The following is a 19,560-nucleotide window of genomic DNA, read 5'->3' as shown; positions in this document are numbered from 1 at the left end:
TTATTATTATTATTATTATTATTACGGGCAACTCCAAGGAGTCCTTAGACTCATCGAGGGCGGCCTTAAAATCATGTCAAGAACAAATATTCAACATTCACACAGTATCTGTCATACTTTGCCTTGAACTCATTCACTCATTCACAGTCATGGCACCCACAACACTCTGGCAGCTTATTCCACTCATTTACTACTCTCCAAGTAAAAAACCTAGCTCTAACACCCTTGCTAACCACACTCTTTCCCAGTTTCCATGGATGGCCCCTAGTCCTCCTGCCACTAGTCCTGTTCTCAAAAATATCCTATGAATTAATCTTATAGAAACCCTTCAGTAATTTGAATGTCTCAATCATATCACCCCTTTTCCACCTATCAACCAATTTCTCCAACAGACAAATCTTCAATCTGTTCTCACAAAGTTCATTCCATAGACCTGCTATCATCTTGGTCACTCGCCTCTGTATCCTCTCCACCTCCTTCCCATTAAGAAGAAATCCTGGCGCCCAAATTTTTTTTTTGAAGCATAAATGTTTATTGTAAAAGATGATAAAAAAAGTAAAAAATGTAAAAGATGATATAACAATAAATTTCTTATTTCTTCGAATTTGCTTTTGCATTTTAGCAGAATGATTTCAAAAACATGTTTAAAACAGCTCTTAGGAATTATTCAACACCGTCTTCCATCATTGTCCCTTCTTCAGCACTCTGTGCTAAATCTCCTTGTGTTAAACGCTCATCTCCAATCTGCACTTCTGGAATAAAAAACTTCTGAACAGCTGCATAGTCTTTTAAATCAGGAAGCTTGCTTATCCCTTTCTTTGCTTGCTCTTTCTTCTGCCGTGCTTTTGCTCTTCTTTCCTTTAGCTTTTGCATGAACAAAGGGTCGCTTCTTCTTTTCCTATCAAAACATATACAGTAACCAATAAATAATGTCCCACAAACTCCAGCTGCAAGACCAATAGTAATCCTAGAAATTATCCTTAAAAAGCGTTAAATTGAAGCTTTAAGTAATAACATTAAACAGATGATTATATATATGATTAACTAATATTGATTTGGAAGACTATATCTTTTTTCTTAGTAAATTCTAACGCTAATATTATTCTAAGATTATTTTGAATAAAATGAAGGATAAGTTTCGCAATTTTGAAATACTTAAATTTTAGAATATTTCTTACCGTGGCGCTATGGTTTTCTTATCCAGTCGATTTGATCTTTATTGAATGTTTACGTTTGAGATCATATAGGAAGCATGTCATGTTTTGAGTTTAATTTGTGTGTATATCAAGGTAATTACAACTTTTGTTTGTCATTTTATACCTATAATGAAGAATAATAATACAGACAAATTGTAGTTTGTAATTTATCATATAAAATTTGTTAATCGATTAGTTTTCCGTTGAACGTTTTGTCGACGGGAAATCGTGGCCAAAACGTTCACGTTGCCGAGTTCTGTTTTTACATAAGTGTAATGGAAAATCTGAAGCTTGGAAACTTCTCTATCACAGTTGATAGTACTGAGCGGATTGCATCTTCCCCTCTGAATGCCTTTTTCTTCTTAAAAAGGAAAAAATAAATAAAAATAGAAATTTCGGCATACCAGTCCATTAAAGATATAATAATAATAATTACTATTATTATTACGGGCTACCACAAGGAGTCCTTATACTCATCGAGGGAGGTCCTAAACATCATATCAAGAACTATCCAACATTTGCTCAGTAGTTATCATACTTTGCTTTGAACTGATTCACAGTCATGGCACCCATAAAAGACTGGCAACCTGTTCCACTCATTCAGAACTCTCCAAGCAAAAAAAACTAGTTCTAACACCCATGCTAACTACACTCCTGAAATTTTCTCGCCCATTTGTGTTTATTCATTTCATTGAAATGAATGTCTTATACTTCTCAATATTTAACTAGATATCAAGAAATACAATCAGATGCAACTTTCACATTTTAGTGATCTGCCGGAAACTGATCATTCGATCAGTTTCTAGTATGCATAGTGCCCGGTAATCAATGGTTGTAACTGTTGTTTTCCATGATGACGTGACAGTTAATATTTCATTGTATTGTGATCACCAACAATATGCATTTTTGTATGACTACCTGTTGATTATGCTTTGAGTAGTTTGTAATCATTCAAACTTCCAGTTGCTATAATGTATAATTGGATTAACCATCAGATTCATACTAATTCGATAGCATTATTCACAGTAAGGTTTCATAACATCCTATTTCTCCTACCTCCACTGTTACTGTAATGTCTTTTTATGACGGATGATGCACCACTGATCACATGATAATTCAGCAATACAACTTAACGAAAGTTACTGTTCTCTAGCAACTCAGAAATAAAAAAAATCGCATCGTATATGTCACTTTCACATAAGTGAAGTCGCATCCAGTGATGTAATCACATGCCTATGCACTTGGCAGATAATATGGCACTATGTATACAAGAAAAAAAAAAAAAAAAAAAGCACATAAAAAAAAAAAAGCATACATCACACAATACAAAACATAAGGCACTAATAAGAAAACACTATAGAGTATTTCTGTTTTCCTTCTTTAAATCACGATCCATGATTCACTAACTTTTAATAATCATTGCAAATGTGTGGTTTGAAGAGAATATTATCAGGCATCACAGTTGCCTGACAATATTCTCTGTGTCAGTACAGAGCCTGCTATGTATGATCACTGTGATGTCTGATTTCTCCTACATAATTTGCATTAGTGCTTCTTATGGAAAATAAATATCAGGTTAACTGGATTTCTTTTAAATTGTATTTAGCATTTTACATTATATAGATTACAGTAATAAAAATGTGGAAATAAGAAGAAAAAATAAACTTATCATTATGCTAACAAATCAAATCAGCTAACACCTTTTTATTCCCGTATAGGGAGTAGATCGTTGTCCGTGGTTCCATGAAAGCAGCTCAGTTCCTTAATATTCTGGATAATCAGGAGCTGCCTACACTATGGGGTTTTTATGGAATGGACCTGTGTTACTATCAAAACAACAATGACCCATGACACAAATCTGCAGCTGTTATGGAATGGTATGAAAAGATGGGTGCTAAATGGCTGCCCTGGCCTGTGCAGAATCCTGACCTCAACCGCATTGAACACCTGTGAGATGAATTGGAGTGGTGATTGAGGTGAAAAGCAGCACATGCGCAATCTTTCGCTTAACTCAGTGTTCTTTGATGGAGCAATAGAGAGAAATTCTATCTGATGTCTACTGTGCATTGGTGGAAATTCTCCCTTAAAGGTTGCAGGAGGTGATAAAGTCTAAAGGTGGACATACCCGATATTAGGGTTCATCTACTGGTATGAATTGTAAATTGCTGAAGTGTCTGGATAGTTATTGGTAGATAGTGTATACTGGCCTCATTCATAGACTTAGTTACTTTAATTGTGATTGAAAACATTTAATGAATGGTGAGCTGAACTCCACATTCATGTTCAGATGAAGATCTTGATGAATATTGAAACAGTAAGAGAATAGAATTATTTTAGCCAGACTTTGTAACATTTGTCTTTTCCCTTTTACTGTTTCCAGAAGCATCTTTAATTTCTAAATATCCGATTTAAAGTGTCACACAGTTGTGTATCTTTATTGGCCGACTCTTCATGATGAATTAATGTAAACAGATTGTTGTAATTCTTCAATAGGTTGTTTGCTAGAAGAATCACCTGTAATTGTTTGGATGTTTTTAGATTGTCTTCATGCGAGAGATGAATTTCATCACCTGGTATGAGATTCTTGCTTCATTTATTGGAAGTCTAAACTGACTTGAAGAAAGTTCTGTTTGGCTGACAGAGCAGAATTTCCAGATTATATATATATAAAAAGAAATAATAATAAAAAATAATGAAAATTAAAAAAAATAATGAAAATTAAAAAAAATAATGAAAAAATCACTTAAGCAGTATTAATGCACTATAGGTTTATAACATATTGTGGTGGAAGCCATACTAAAAAAATAAAACAATAACAATTGTAGAACCATATGGTTGTTTTTCTTATGTAAAGAGAATTTTATTTCCATTAGTATCTGCTTATTACAATAATTTATCTAAATACTGAGTAACAGTATATTCCAAATAAAGAAAATTTATTTTTTTTTTTGAAGCTTTTTTTTTAAATGGAGATCCTACTCATGAAGTCCTAGTATCACATCCACTGTAAGGTAGCTTGGCTTAAGCAGACTCTTCAAGAACAAAATACCTTTGATGAGCTTATACAATCATTCATAATAAAAGTATTCTGTGGAGTGATGAATCGAACAGAATAAAATTATTTTAGCCATACTAACTATCTTTTCCCTTTCACCATTTCCAAAATTGCCTTGTTGTACTTTCATAGAAATGAACACGCTAACCACTTGGCCAGCCTCGTTGGCTGAGTGGTTAGCGTGTCTGCTCTCCAGTCAAGAGGCTGCATGTTCGAATCCCGCTGTGGGCAATCACAAACGTGTGTTTGTGATTGTCTGTGGAAATACTAGTGGTGGTGGTAGATGGCGTTGGTGTAGTTGCAGTCTGGTGGATTGTGAGTGGTGGAAGCACAGTTGTAGAGTAGATGCCCTCCCTCGATGAGTCTTTGGACTCTCTCTGGAGGTGACAAATAATAATAATAGAAATCCTATCTAAATGAAAGTTTCAGACATATGTGCCTTGATAAACAAAACAATAATTCAAAAGTATCATAAGTATACAAACAACTTATTTGTAATAAAAGTATACTTTAGGAAGGGCTGGACAAAGTATGCAAAATCTAACTTGCCATGGAACAAATGTAGTTTTGTGGGAAGCTTTTGGTATTGAGATCAAATTTTAAGGTAAATAATGAGTTTAATAAAAATACACAATTATAACTCTACAAGTTCCATAAGTCAGACTTACATTGTCAGGGGCAATTACATGTATTAGATTTTATCAGAACTCACAATTGTTACATACAAATAAGTAAACAGAATAAAAAATGTTAAATTCATTACTACACATGCATGTTGGAACACGGCTAGTTATTGCTGTCACGTTCTGTGACATTGCACGTTTCATATCCTAGGTTTATAGCAGTTAGATTTTTAAGGAAAGAAAACAGACTAAACTTAGTGTAAGATTAAGCCTTGATTTTTGTTATGTTGCGTGGGAATCCTTAGCATTTGTAAGACTTCTTTTGAAATTTCTTGTAAAACAGTTATGATCAACATAAGCCATTTTTGTTTGTTGTCAAACTGCTTGATAGCTGTGGTAGTTGCGTGGGATGCCAAGCCTGATTTATGCTCTCTTCTTTTTTTGACATCTTTTACGTATTCAGACATGCAGATCTCCCACGACCTCCCTGTCTGGCTTGCACAACAAATTCCACAAGGGCACTGAATCACATAATGTCAGGTTTTTTTCATGAAATGATGAAGTTTTAGGGGATATAAGAAGCTGGAGGATTTTATGCAAAGATAAAAAAAAGTCACTTGATGTTGTACTCACAGAGTAACATAGCCACTTTGTCTATAAGATTCTTGATGTAAGGTGGAGTGATTGCTTTCTTAAAATTTTAAGTAAGGGAGCTGCAGGAGGTGTATTAAGAATTTTGCTGATTGTCTTGGATTCATTGAGTGCGACGTTCTGTTTCATCTAGTGCAGTTCTTCATTCCTTTTAATTGACGTACTGGATATATTGTATGTTCTATCTCGTAATGTTTCAATCATGTCTATCTTTTGTAATGGATGATAGCGTGAAGCAGCATTTAAAAATCTTATCATGGGAGATTTTTCTGTATACTTAAAAGATCATCTTTTTTCCTCCTTTATTTTGACAAGGATATCAAGGAATGGTAATTTTTTGCGATCTTCCAGTTCAAGAGTGAATTTTATATTGGAATGCAAGCTATTCGGATAATCTCTGAAATTAACTCATCAATGATGAAATTGTTTATTAAACTCATCATTTACCTTAAAATTTGTTCTTAATACTAAAAGCTTCCCACAGAACTGCCAAGCCACAGAAACTTTGATTTTCAATGAATGTAGTTGCCCAACATTCTTGTTTTTTAAAGATATGTCCCAATTAGAGTTCCATAATGTGATTAGTGCTGTTGCCTCTGTTTTATTAAAGTTAAAAATATTTTGTTTAGAAATTTTTATTATTTATTAAATATATGGGCTGTGCAGCCCTGTGTAAGTGTGTTTACATGCATAGTGCTATGCTACCCCAAGAAAGCTGTTCTCATTTTGAATGTACAGATAACCAGTGGTGCGCTATGAAAATTTTAACAACGGGCTCGCATCGTCGAGCAAAAAAAAAAAAAAAAAAAAAGCCTAACTTAGCCCTTATAACACGTATATTGTGACTTTATAGAGCTTCTGACAGATATGATAATTCCTGTAGGATATCAATCATTAATGCTAGATCTTTTAAAAATTCCAAATTGAGAAGTCGGTTTAAAAAGCCGTTATATTTATCATTCATTGCAAAATGCTTGCATAAAGCTGGGTAATTTCTCCACAAAGCAAGAGCCGTTCGTAAACCGCAAGCTGCCCATCGTGGTCCAAACACATGGCCGATCTTTAAAATTTCGATACCAAGGTCTTTTGCAATAATTCTTGTTAATTTTTTGGTGATTGACGATATAAAGCATATAATTTATCCATAAATATTTCAAAACGATTTCTTTCTTTAATGTTTTTTATCTAATCGTCTAATGCTAAGTGTAAACGATGAGCGCAATGCCAAATCATAACGTTGGGAAATTTTTGTAGAAGTTTGATTGCAATACCTGATTTGTTTCCTAACATTACACTAGCTCCATCAGAACAAAATGCAATGAAATGATTTTTTATATAGTTATCAGAAAATCCATATGAATTTAAAGTAGCAATTATAGTAGCATGTATACATTCTATAGTGATATATTTTCTAGTTCTACAAGATTATTAAACAAGTGGCTCGCAAATTTAAGAAAAATTTTATAAGGGGCTCGTGTGAGCCCTTTGTAGCTCAACACTGCAGGTAACCCTTGTATAACGCGGTTTCGATATAACACGGTGTACAAATTGTAGTTCATTTATGATGCAGACCAGGCGTTCAATGCAGAGGAATGCAGGTTATATTCGGGAAAAATGCAAATGCAAAAGCCTATATTTTGAAAAATGAAAGTCAGCTTCTGGATACAAAGTTTCTAAAGATAGAATTACTCTATTGTTTTGTAGTAATGCATCAGGTGATTACATGACAAAGGCAATGTTTATTAACCGATCTTCAAATCCTCGTGCTATGAAAGATTAAAATATGCACTTTATTTTATTTTGCCTAAAACATTTATGCATTATGTACAATGAAGTTTATGTACAATTTGTAAATTTATAATTTTATACTATGTATTTGTTTCATAATTTATATATTTTCATAACTTGCATGAATTACCTGAATTAAATAAAAATATTTTTTTGTTGAATATGGCATTGTTTATATAATTAAAAAAAAAAAAAAACGATTTTGGAACATAACCCTACTTTTTCTATGTGATCTTAGTCTCGCATAACACGATATCTATAACACGACATTTCTATGGAATCTAATGTCCGTGTTATATGAGGGTTACCTGTATTTGCTAACGAAAGGGATTTTTTAAACCTTTTTTTTAATGAATTCCTGAATTAGTCGATATCTGGCAGAGCCAAGCAGGTTTTTTTGTTCTGTAAACTCAAAAAAATTTGCTGTAGAACCCACTGTATTACTATTTCAGACAATAAATATATTTTGTTAGTGACCATAAGATGGTGGTACTTGCCTGCTGTCTCTTCACTGGATGCCATTTATAATTAGTTGATAGCCTTTGGCCAGCCATCTCTAATTGGCGATGGGTGGAGATTGAACTGCTCCCTCACTCTCCAAAAAGTTAGATAGAGCTAAAATGGCCTCACCTACTTAGGAGACAGAGATATAGGATCTGATAATGTTGGAGTCTTGACAGGTTGGTTTGGAGGAAAATTGTAGATAGGAAGTTAGTAATGATGTAAGTTTTTCATGTAGTACTATCATATCCTGTATAACCCTGGATGGTACATATCAGGAATTTGATGATGATGTATACATTTCTGAAGATGACCTTAATGTAAAGGTTGAAACAGAATTTTAATCTTATGAAAGGTTTTTATCACAAATGGTAGTTGAATATATAAGTATAGTATGATTATATTCTTGCTATCTCTCTTTTCCCCAAACGTTTATTGGTTGTTTGCAATGAGACAATAGTTGGTAGCAGTGTTTTAATATGTTAAGGCCTCTGTATTACAATTGGAAGAACAGTGGGACATTGCATCCTTAAGGTTGGAAAATACCTGACTTTAATATTCATCTTATTGAGATGAATTTTTTAATGTATTTTTTGAGTTCAATATGAGTTAGCTGTTCTCATACAAAAGTAGCAGGATTTTTTATCAGGTTTTTTTCATCCCACATACAGGCAAATTGGCCAGAGAACACATGCAGTTTACAAATAATAGTTATTAGTGGGCGAGTGGTAAATGGCATTTTATTAAGGTAGTTGTTAGTGCCATTTTGTGTGTGTGTAGATAGAGAATTAATTAATATAGGTTTTGTGTGGAATGGAGAACCCTTGTTAAATTTTTTTCATTCCCACCCCACAATCTTTTAACTTATTTTGTAGCCAGAATAAGTTAAAAAAAAACCTTCCTCAATATTATAAATAATTCCAGTTTCAAATTCTTAGCATACCATTATGAATATCTCAGAATTCCTTTTATTTTTCTTATAAATAGCATAATTCAAATCCCCACTAGGCTGACATATTCAAGCAACGTTTTGTTGTTGATTTTCGACTTAATATATTTTTGATTCTCCCTATCATTAAATCTTTATAAAGTGTGATCGTACTGCCTATTTACTTCTAGCATATGGCATTCATTTAGTCTGCAGGATGTGCATGGCTGGAGTGGGTTCTCTGCAGGTTCTCTTTTGTTATTATTATTATTACTATCATCATCATCAGAGACTCTCCTCCAAGGACTATCAAGGGAAGCCATACATACCATTGATACCAGTTGTCACATTTTTTGTTAAACTCATTCACACTGGATGCACTCACTACCAACGGACAAGATATTCCACTCACTCACTTCTCTGAGAGAAAAATCTAGTGCTTACCCCTTTCTTAATAGCACAGAAATTTAGCTTCCATGGATTCCTCCTTGTCTTTGATCTCAAAGCATAAAAAATGGAGGAATCAGAGAAACTAGTTGCTTTGCACGTCATCATATATTAATTAATGTCAAAAAGTGCTGAATTGCAATGAAATTATGAATGTTATGGTCTACTGTTAATTATTTAACTAGTGTTTGTTGAGAGCTCCTGATAAGATAAGTGTTATTTTAAGTTATCATTGACAAATTTACTTGAATATTACGTAGTGTGCTTTGCATATATCTTAGTTTGTCTCTTTGTGTGTTTTTGGTGTTTCAATTATTAATTTGATAAAATACGATAGAAGTGAGTATGGCTCCAGTAAGAAGGAAAATGGCGGGCTCATCTTTATTCAATAACTGTAATATAAAGGAGATTATTCAGTGTACTATCTGCGAAATGTACGCTTTTCGGAGTGCAGTTGGAGTATGGTTAGATGATAATAAAGGAGTGAATGTGTGTAGAAAATGTAAGGAAAATGAGGAATTAAATTGTATTTCAGGTCGTGAGTGTGATATTTTTGTCAAACTTCAGAATGAAGAAAATAGTGATATGACAAGAAATGGCGAGGTTGTACCAGAGAACTGTGAGGGCGTGAATGTAGAACGTGGAATGATGGTATTAATAAAGAGCAAATTAATGGTTTAACAGAAAATAAAAAAAGATGAGATAGATGCAATGAGTGAGATCGTGTTGTTGAGCGGAGCGATACAAAGAGCACAGCGGCAGCTAGAGCGTATGAACAAAAGTCTACTGAGTGTATCAGTCAATAATAAAAAGTATGATAGGAAAAATAAGAGTATGAGTGTGAATGTAAACAAAATGAAGGAGAGAGTGGAGATTCGTTAGTACGAGGTGTGTTAGTAGAGGATTTGACAAAATCGTACCAACCTGGTGCGACCATCAAGGACGTAATTGAGTCTGGTGCAACATTCAAGGACGTAATTGAGTCTATTAGAGAGCAAAAGGAAAGGGTGAAAGAAATGATTGTTGTGGCAGGTACAAATGATTTGAAAGGAGATAAAATGGAAATGATAGCGGACCTGAATGAATTGTTTGAGGTAGCAAAAGAAAAGCGTGAGAGAGTTAGGATGATTAGTCTTTTGCTGCGGTATGACAGTGAAGTGTTTAAAAGGAGGGCCATAATTGCAAATGACTTTATTCATGGGTTATGTGTGACAAGTGGTGTGGAATTTGTGGAGTGAGTTCCATAGGCGAAAGGAGCTATATAAGATGGATGGCTTGCATTTGAATGGATTCGGTGTAAGGAGACTTGAAAAAGTGTTGTTGAATGAAGTGGATGTGCAGAATCAGGGAAACTAGATTGATTAAGGGGGGAGAGAGTAGATATGCAGACCTTAGGGAGGCAGTTGAGTGTATAAATGAGTATAATATGCCTGAGCGAATAAGGACAACAAATCAGAATGGGATAGTATAAAGGCATCGAGGTACGGATTTGGCTAATGGGGGTCTTAAATTCATGTACACTAATGCTAGGAGTATTAGGAACAAGAAGGAAGAATTTTTGGCCATGGTTGGCACTTCCAGACCACAGGTTATTGGCATTAGTGAAACATGGCTGACTGTAGATGATATAGCTAGTGGGATTGAATGTGATGGGTATAGTGTGTTCAGGAATGACAGGGAGAATAAAATGGGGGGAGGAGTATTGTTGATGATAGCTGATGAGCTGCAGCCAAGGAGAATAAAAGTTGAATTGCAGGATAGAGAATAGAGCACATTTGAGGCCATTCGGTGTGAGATTGTGGCTAGCAGAATAAAATATACAAATGGGTGCTGCTATAGACCAGGTGATAGAAAAGATGGTGGAGATAGTATGCACAAGCAAATAGAAGAAATGAGTGGAAGGAGGGTAATTATTATGGGAGTTTTCAACTATGGTCACATTGATTGGAGTGAGGAGAGGACACACGGGAGGAAGGAATTGGATTTTATGTGGTTATTAAGGGATAACTATCTGCGACAGCATGTAATGGAAAATACTAGGGGTCAGAGAGTGCTTGACCTAGTAATTGCATCTTAGGATTTGGCTGTAACAAATATGACCACATTGCCACAATTGGTGAGAGTGATCATAGGGTCTTGACTTGGGAGGTGGCTAAAGGTGTGGAATTTACAATTAAGACAGGGTACATGTGGAATTATCAGGCTGGTAAGTATGACAAGCTTAGGAGTTTGATTGGTTCAGTGCCATGGCATGTGCAACTGCAAGGGCTAGAAGTTGATAGTGCACGGGAGGCAGTTAACAAGTGTTTGCATGAAACAGTGGCTGACTGTATACCTAGAGTCCAAATAATAAATCAAGTAGGGGTTAAATGGATGAATAACACCATTAAGCTTGAGCTGCAAAAAAAGAAACAACTATGGAGGGAATTTAAGGAGAAAGGTGACCGGCAGGCACAGGAATGGTATAAAGCGCAGGCCAGAAGGGTAACCAGTGTGGTAAGAAAAGCAAAAAAGGATTACAAAAGAACATTGGCCATGCATAAAGAGAATCCTAAACAGTTTTTTCGATATGTTGCAAGTAAAAGGAAAAATGTATATGGCAGAATGATTTTAAAGAATGCCGATGGTAGGGAGGTAACTGAATCAGTTGATATAGTTGAGTTACTGAGTGAGCACTTTGCAAGTATATATCATCCAGGTGGTGACATTGCAGAAATGAATGAACCAATTGATTATACGGGAATTGTGGTGAATGAAGTGGAGGTGTTACATCCTGAATGAAGCACTTTATTAAAGAAACACTTCATTCAGGATTTAACAAGTCAGAAAAATCAGCTGAGAGAAAAAACTTGTACTTGAGCAGAAGAAATAAAGTACTAACTGTAAATGGAAATAGAATTACCTTCTTTTAATAGAATTGTAAGACCATGTAAAGAACTTTGTGTATAAATTAGTATTATATGAATGCATCATGTATACAATGAATGGGTAAATTAGATGTAAACGATAGTCCAAAGGTCACGGACGGGCCTGAGGTATTGGCAATCTCGGAAAGCATCGCACGTTCGTTTCCCGGAAGACGCTGCTATGATCTCGCGATGTGCCGAAGTTGCTGTGGTCGATGAAAGTAGTGGGTGGGAAAAGATCACGGAAAGTAGTAAGAGGCCACTATCGCAGCTTGTAAGGGGGGAAGGAAGGAAGGGAGAATAAAATGGGTTTTCACCCCTTTCTCAGGGCTCTTTTCACCTGTTTTGCTGGATGATGATTTGACTTCTCTCGTGGACCGGTGGTTCCTGATGGTGTTCCTTGGCGATAGTTCGATATCGGAGAGTGTGCCTTTCCCTTCGATGTCGGAATTTCCACTGGTACGAAAGCGTGAGATGTCGGCATATCTGTCTTTGCTCCTTCGCTGAAAGTTCCGGCAGAATAATATCGTGGACGTATACCAGAATCGGCAGTAGAAATGACGATGGTCCGAAGCAGATTGAGATTAGACAAGGGAAAAAATGCCAGGTGCAGAGCACAGCTTAATCTGATGACCATAGTGACCCGCCACATGGACGCAGACTTATGGAAGTATCGATAAGGTAATTCAAACAAAGAAGGACATTTCAGATGGACCTGGAGATCCTGCCCCAAGAAATGGTGAAGTACAAATTTTGTTGTATAATTACCCAGTCGGAAAAAGGGAAAGATCATTGTAGTGTATTAATTGAGTATGGACAGTATTTAAGAACTTTAAGTGATTATTTAGCAGTGGCTAATGTCCATAAGACAAATTGTTTGGAATGATTATAGAAGATTGTAACTAGTTTAATATGCAAGACAAACATAGTAGGTAGAATATAGATTAGAAGTGTATAATGTGTATATTATGTGTGTTTAGTCTTTAACTTAAGGATTTATTGTTCATGTATTAGAGTATTAATCAATTTGAAAAGGTTTGGTTTAGCATGTCATTGAACTAATTGAAAGTGAGATTGGTCTAAGCGTATATTATGTCTTTGGATTCCAATAAATATGTTTTTCTTTTATACCTGAGTTTTGCCTGTGATGTGAACCAAAACTACCACTCATTAATCTGAACCTTAGCCTTGGGGGGGGGATTGAAAGAAAGGTATAACATGTTGTTATAGAGGTTACGACTGCAAACCAGAATTTACTTAGCAGAGCATTTGATTTATGAGTATAAGCGCTAAATTTATTCTCCTATGTGCACCAAAGGTCTGGAAAAGTCTCCCTGAATAAGAGTCCTCTATTCTAAGATATTGGCTGGCGGAGTATTAAAAAATAAATTTGTCAATATCTGAAGAGGAGACGGCCCCAGACAGAAATTAGAGGATTTGTTTCTTATAGCAAGGAATAACCTTTAACAGTCAGGGTAAGCATGTGAGTAAAATTTGGAATTGGCCTGAAATATAGAATTTGCTTTCCTTATAGAATGAACACGTAAAAAGTGATACAGATGTTAGAGTCAAGGAAATTTTGTAAGTCTTGTAGTTAAAGTAGAGAGGTTAAATACACAAGGTAAATAAAATATATTAAGGAAGAAAAGATATAACAGAGGTGAGTAGTCTATTGCATAACCTCAATGTCAATACATCTGTAGGATTGGATGGTATACCAACTCGTGTCGTATGTGAAGCGGCTAAAGAATTGTCAGTACCCTTAACCGTTTTGTATAATTTGAATATCGGGTCTGGGTTAGTCCCAAGGTGGTGGAAAAAGGGGAAAATAGTTCCACTGCATAAAGGAGGTTCCAAGACTGCTGTTGTAAATTACCAACCGATTAGCATATCAGGAATCGTCAAGGTCTTGGAGAATTTAGTCAAGAGAAGAATACGGGATTCGATAGATGAAAATGGGATACTGTATGGGGACAGCATGGTTTTGTGAGGGGTAGATCATGCCTCAGTAACTTGCTCACGTTTTATAACACAATGACGGCTGAACTGGATAAGGGTAATGGGTTTACAGTGATTCTACTGGACCTTGCCAAGGCCTTTGACAGGATACCACATGGAACTCTAATCAGTAAACTGGAGCAGATGGGGATAGATATAGGGTTGGTGAGATGGATAGGAGGGTGGTTGATGGAGTGATACCATAGAGTGGTTTATTCAGGAGTGGAATCCAAAAGACGGCTTGTGACTAGTGGTGTGCCGCAAGGTTCTGTTCTTGGACACTACTTTTCAATTTGTTCATTAACGATATAGGAAAGGATCTGAGAGGAAGTATTCACTTGTTTGTTGATGATGCAAAGTTGGCTAGAGAAATTGTGAGTGCACAGGATGTCAAAATTTTGCAGGATGATTTGGATAGTTTTGAGGACTGGGCTAGGGAAAATGGATGTCAATTTAATGTGGCAAAGTGTAAGGTTATGCATTTAGGAGTGAAAAGATTAGCAGCAGTATATCACATTGGTGGAACCATACTGAAGGAGATTGATGAGGCCAGGGATTTGGGAGTGTTGGTGGATAGGGAATTGAAGTTTAGGGGGCACATTGCAAAAGTGGCTAAATTAGCTCATCAAATCACTTGGCTTCTGAAAAATACTTTGACAAGCAGAGACAAACAAGTTATTGTTCCTCTGTATCGAGACTTGATAAGACCCCATCTAGACTACTCTGCCCAGATATGGGTGCCGGGGTTTCTTCTTGATGGGGAGGAGGTGGAGAGGATCCAGAGACGAGTGACTTAGATGACAGCAGGTCTGTGGAATGAACCTTATGAGAACAGGTTGAAGATTTGTGGGTTGCAAAAATTGGTCAATAGGTAGAATAGGGGGTGATATGATTGAGACATTCAAATTACTGAAGGGTTTCTATAAGATTAATCCAGAAGATATTTTTGAGAATATGGCTGGTGGTGGGAGGACTAGGGGCCACACATGGAAGCTGGGCAAGAATGTGGTTAGTGGGGGTGTTAGAGCTAGATTTTTTACTTGGAGAGTGGTGAAGGAGTGGAATAAGCTCCCAGAGTCTGTTGTGGGTGCTACGACCATGAATGAATTCAAGGTGAGGTATGATAGATACTGTGTGAATGTCGAATAGTTCTTGACATGATGTTAGGGCCTCTCGATGAGTCTGTCGACTCCTTGGAGTTGTCTGGAATAATAATAATAATAATAATTTAAGATACTTTAAGTGCCTTTGAATCACAATCAGTTTAAATATTTTCTAAATGACATTAATGCAGAGTGTAAAGACATTCTTTATCATGTTGAAGTAAGTAGAGGAAAAGTCTTACACCCAGTAATTAGTTATGCATCAACCGAGAATTCACTTATGAAAAATTATTTTATTTATTTATTTACCTTATGGCTTACGCATGAAAAGTTACATTACATTAAGCCTTAATATATATAAACATAATGATAGATATATGTACTATAATAATACATAATACAGTCATAAAAGAGACATTCAAGAATAGACTACAACTGTATGTCTAGGTTGATTATCCAGTCAACTGCACTTGTTGTAGCACAGATGAAATCCAACAGGTTTTCATTATATGCATATTGAGTACATTCTACTGTAATATGATAATTGTCTGGCAGGGTGATCCACAATCGCATCTGGGTGAGACAGTCCTGCCCCATTTCTAAAGATGGTCTGCACATCTGACATGATTGGTACAGATTCTGTTAAGGGTAGACCAAGTTTTCCAAGAATGGTTGAAACCTGAAAGCATCTGTGTTGGGTCCACTAATTCATGGAAGTCCCCTGTTGAAGTGTTACACTATTACACCAGAACTCTTTCCACTTCTCCCTCATGTTAAAACTTGTCTCTGCAAGATTTTTTGCTGTTAAGATTGGAGGCTTGACTTTGGTCTATTTATTTCTAGGGGTGGGATGTCTTTGTGGATTGGGAGATCTTGAATTTCCATGATTTTGCTGTATTCATGTAGAAGAAAGTTGGATATGTGGAGGTGGGATGTTGCTTAGCACTGGGAGCCAATAGGTTGTGGTCGATTCAGAAATAAGGTACATAGTGGTTTTAAGCTGAGCATCAACCAAGTGCACGTGGATGCTTTTCGATGAGCAGTAATTCAGCTGCAGAGTAAACGAGACCAAGAGCAGTGCAGCAAAGTGTTGCTGTTGAGGCACCCCAAGTTGTTCAGCATAGTTTTTGCAGTAATGTGATGCCTAGATATTTTGGGAAAATGTTGTAGTGTAGCAGTTTGTGGTTGAAGTAGACCATCAGTTCTTTGGTAGCGTGGTTATTGTTTGGGTGGAGGCATGAAACTTCTGTTTTAGTAGGATTTGGGTGTAATCTCCATTTGCAGACGTATTCATCTAGGACTGCAAGGTCATTTGTTAGTGTATCTTCCATTGTAATAAAGTTGGTGTGTCTGTTGCTTGAGCAATGTCATCAGTCTAACAAAACTTCTTGGAAGCTGTATTAGGCAATCTGCAATGTATAAGTTAAAAGGAAGGGAGCCAGAACTGACCCTTGTGGTGATCCATTATCTTGTGTTCTTTGTTTACTTTTGTTCTCGTCCATAAACACTCGGAACAAGCGGTTGCTTAGCATCTTTTCAATTAGCTTTGCTATTGTTCTGCATGGGACTGCACGGAGTAATTTGCAGATTGCGCCTTCCCTTCAGACTGCATCATGAGCTGCAGTAAGGTCTACAAAAGCTACAGCTATTTACAGGCATTGTTGGCAGCCTGCTTCTATATGTGTCGTGAGTGACAGAACCTGATCACAGCAGTTTTGTTTATGTCTGATTCTGGCGTGTTCCACTGGGATTTGTTCTGTTATCTTAGGGGCAGTTCTATTGAGGATAAGCCTTTCTAGGAGCTTATAACTGGCACTAAGCAGGGTGATTGGTTGGTAATTTTCTGGTTTGTTGATGGGTTTTCCTGGTTTTAAGATGGGGATAATTTTTGTCCTCTTAACCTCTTTCGGAAGTCTGCCAGTCTGGAGGATGTCGGAGAAGAAGCAAGCCAACCACTGTTGAGCTTTTTTTTTGGCCTCACTTAAACAGAAATCAGGATTAATTCCATCGAAACCTGGAGCCTTGCCTGGTTTCATATCTATTAGAGCAATGTTAATATTTTCAAGAGTGAAAGGTCGTGAATATGAAGGGTCTGATAGTCTGTTATTTTTCAAATATGTGAGTTCTCTTTTTATTTGAAGAGTATGCTGTTTATCCTTGGCGGTATATCTTGAAGTGTTGACAATATATGATGCATATTGGTTAGGAGAAATAGCTGATTGTTCCCAGACAGTCAGGGTGCCGCTACCTAGTTTTCTTATAAGTCTTCATGCTTTTCTACTGGAGTGCCGAAAATTGAGTCTTTCTACTGTCTTAGCCCATTTCTTCTGTCGGTTGGTGTCAAGGCTGTGAGTGAGTTCATCTGCAATGTCCGGGTCGACACGCTCTAGGTATTCTTGATACAGGTTATTACTGTCATCGTCCAATCCAGAGATATACTCCTTGTGGAAGCCTCTTTGTGTGGTCTTCTTACTACAGCTAAAACAGCTCCCATGAAGCTCTTGTAATTATTGCTTATTGGAGGAATCCAGTGGATATATTTGCCAAGATAGGCAGCAGATGTATCCTAGTCTACTTTCTGGAAGTTTCAGTGGGGATATTGGATGGATCTGACAAGGGGTATACCTGCAGACTTATCTCTAATATAATTGGTCTATGTTGGCTTTGCAGAAAGTTGGAGAGAACTCTTCTCAGTGTAGGTAACGGTCGTCCATTGTTGTCTTGAGTGATGAAGCAGAGGTCAGAGTTGTACTCCTTATTCCAAGCTGCTTCCAACCTGAAGATCTGTCTTTTGCATTGAAAATTAGGTGCATGTTGTGAATTTCTGCCCATTCAGTCAAAGTCTCTCCACATTCATTGTTTGAAGCATATTTCCATAATGTGTGGTGACTGTTGACGTCACCTATGTTCATCGCAGGGTGGTTGTGCACCAGTAGAACTTGTGGAGGTTACAAGAAGGGGGATTATACACTTTGGTAATGTTATGTTCCCTATCTTGATTGTTATCAGTTGCACACCACTAACAATATTGGTTGTAATGAGGTGGGAATCTTCTAGGGTACTACATACATAGGTGCCAAGGCCATGTGCAGGATGGTAAGTGGCTCCAATGATAATGTAACCAGGAATTCAACCCCTGCAGTGGAGTTGGTCCTCATCCTTACAGTCAGTCTCTTGAACAAGAACAACGGTGAGATTGTTGTAATATAAAATCTTTGAGAGGTATTCATATTTTGCTCATAAACATACACTAAACATTAATTTAGCACATTCGGACAACAGGTCCAATATTTCTAGTGATCTTGCCCTTAAGAAAGCTAATTCATGTGTTTGAGTTCATGTGTGCCATAACCAGGAGATTATGGTTGCTAAGTTGCTCTAGCTCTTTAGTGTTATCCAGGGTGTACCATGAGGAGGTGAGCTAAACTCCGTGATGATTGCTGTGGTATTAAATTGGTTTCTACCAACTCTCTGATTAGAACAAACAATTTGAAACAGCAGTCAGGCCAGTGCAACCTAAAAGCATTAATAAAAAGTGAATATATGAGCTCTTATGCAGAGCTTGTGTCTTTTAAGTATTGCAAGTCAAGGCAACTCTGATGCTGAGGGTTAATTTCTATAAGGTCCAAGTTTCTATACATTTGGCTATAAAATAAGGATTGGTTTACAATATCCCCTATTTCTACTAGTGTTATGCTCAGTTTTAAAGCTGTTAAATGAAATAAAACTTTTTTGACACAGGAAGAAAAAAAAGGGGGGGGGTGAGGTCATTTTTTTCATAATTTAATGATATGGATTGGATTTTGAAAATTTTTTTTGCTGACATGATGGAGCACCTTGTTGAATTTAATATATTAATATATAAACTACAAGGAAGAATCTTTTTTTCGCTATGCCTTATCCCGTGTTAAACGGGATTGGCGTTCCCATCTTTAATCTTCTTCCAGATTCTCCTGTCCAGGGCATCTTGCCAACTCCATCCTTTCTCCCTCAGATCCTCTGCCACCTTATCCCTCCATCTGAGTTTGGGCCTGCCTCTTTTCCTCCTTCCCTCCATCTCCATACGCTCCACTCGTTTACCAACATACTCCTCACTCCTTCTCTCTACATGACCGAACCACCTCAGCCTGCTTTCTTGTACCTTCTTGCCGATCGGTCCCACCTTGATCGTTCCTCTGATGTAGTCATTCCAAGGAAGAATAAACACCTATATTATGATGTCAAAGTATTTGAAGCAAAATGGTTTTTTTACAACCCATACAGTGTAATTTTGTTCATTTCCAGTCCTGCCAAAAATGGTTTAAGTTAGATATTTTTAAAAATGCATGTCCAAAAGATTACTCTATAACTTCTATTAAGCTGCT

At 36.6% G+C, this 19,560-nt stretch overlaps 1 protein-coding gene across 7 annotated transcripts in view; it reads left to right on the top strand.

Annotated features, from left to right (window-relative positions):
- Positions 1-1,003: 1,003 nt before the first annotated feature.
- The window catches only part of LOC150104005 (uncharacterized), a 534,288-nt gene continuing 515,731 nt past the window's right edge, over positions 1,004-19,560 (top strand). For 4 of the 7 annotated variants that reach the window (XM_090397238.1, XM_090397241.1, XM_090397240.1 and 1 more), the window contains exon 1: positions 1,005-1,289. The gene's annotated coding sequence lies outside the window, so the exon portion shown is untranslated. Of the gene's footprint in view, positions 1,290-19,560 lie in introns of all 7 variants that reach the window. The other 3 variants (XM_090397242.1, XM_090397239.1, XM_090397243.1) reach the window with 2 other exon arrangements.

Source organism: Typopeltis vanoorti, chromosome 8, assembly GCF_054136105.1.
Source record: "Typopeltis vanoorti isolate ZY-2024b chromosome 8, IOZ_Tvanoo_1.0, whole genome shotgun sequence".
In the NCBI taxonomy this organism is placed as follows: Eukaryota; Metazoa; Arthropoda; class Arachnida; order Uropygi; family Thelyphonidae; genus Typopeltis; species Typopeltis vanoorti.
Note: the sequence above shows the minus strand (reverse complement) of the source record. Positions and strands in the feature narration are given on the sequence as shown.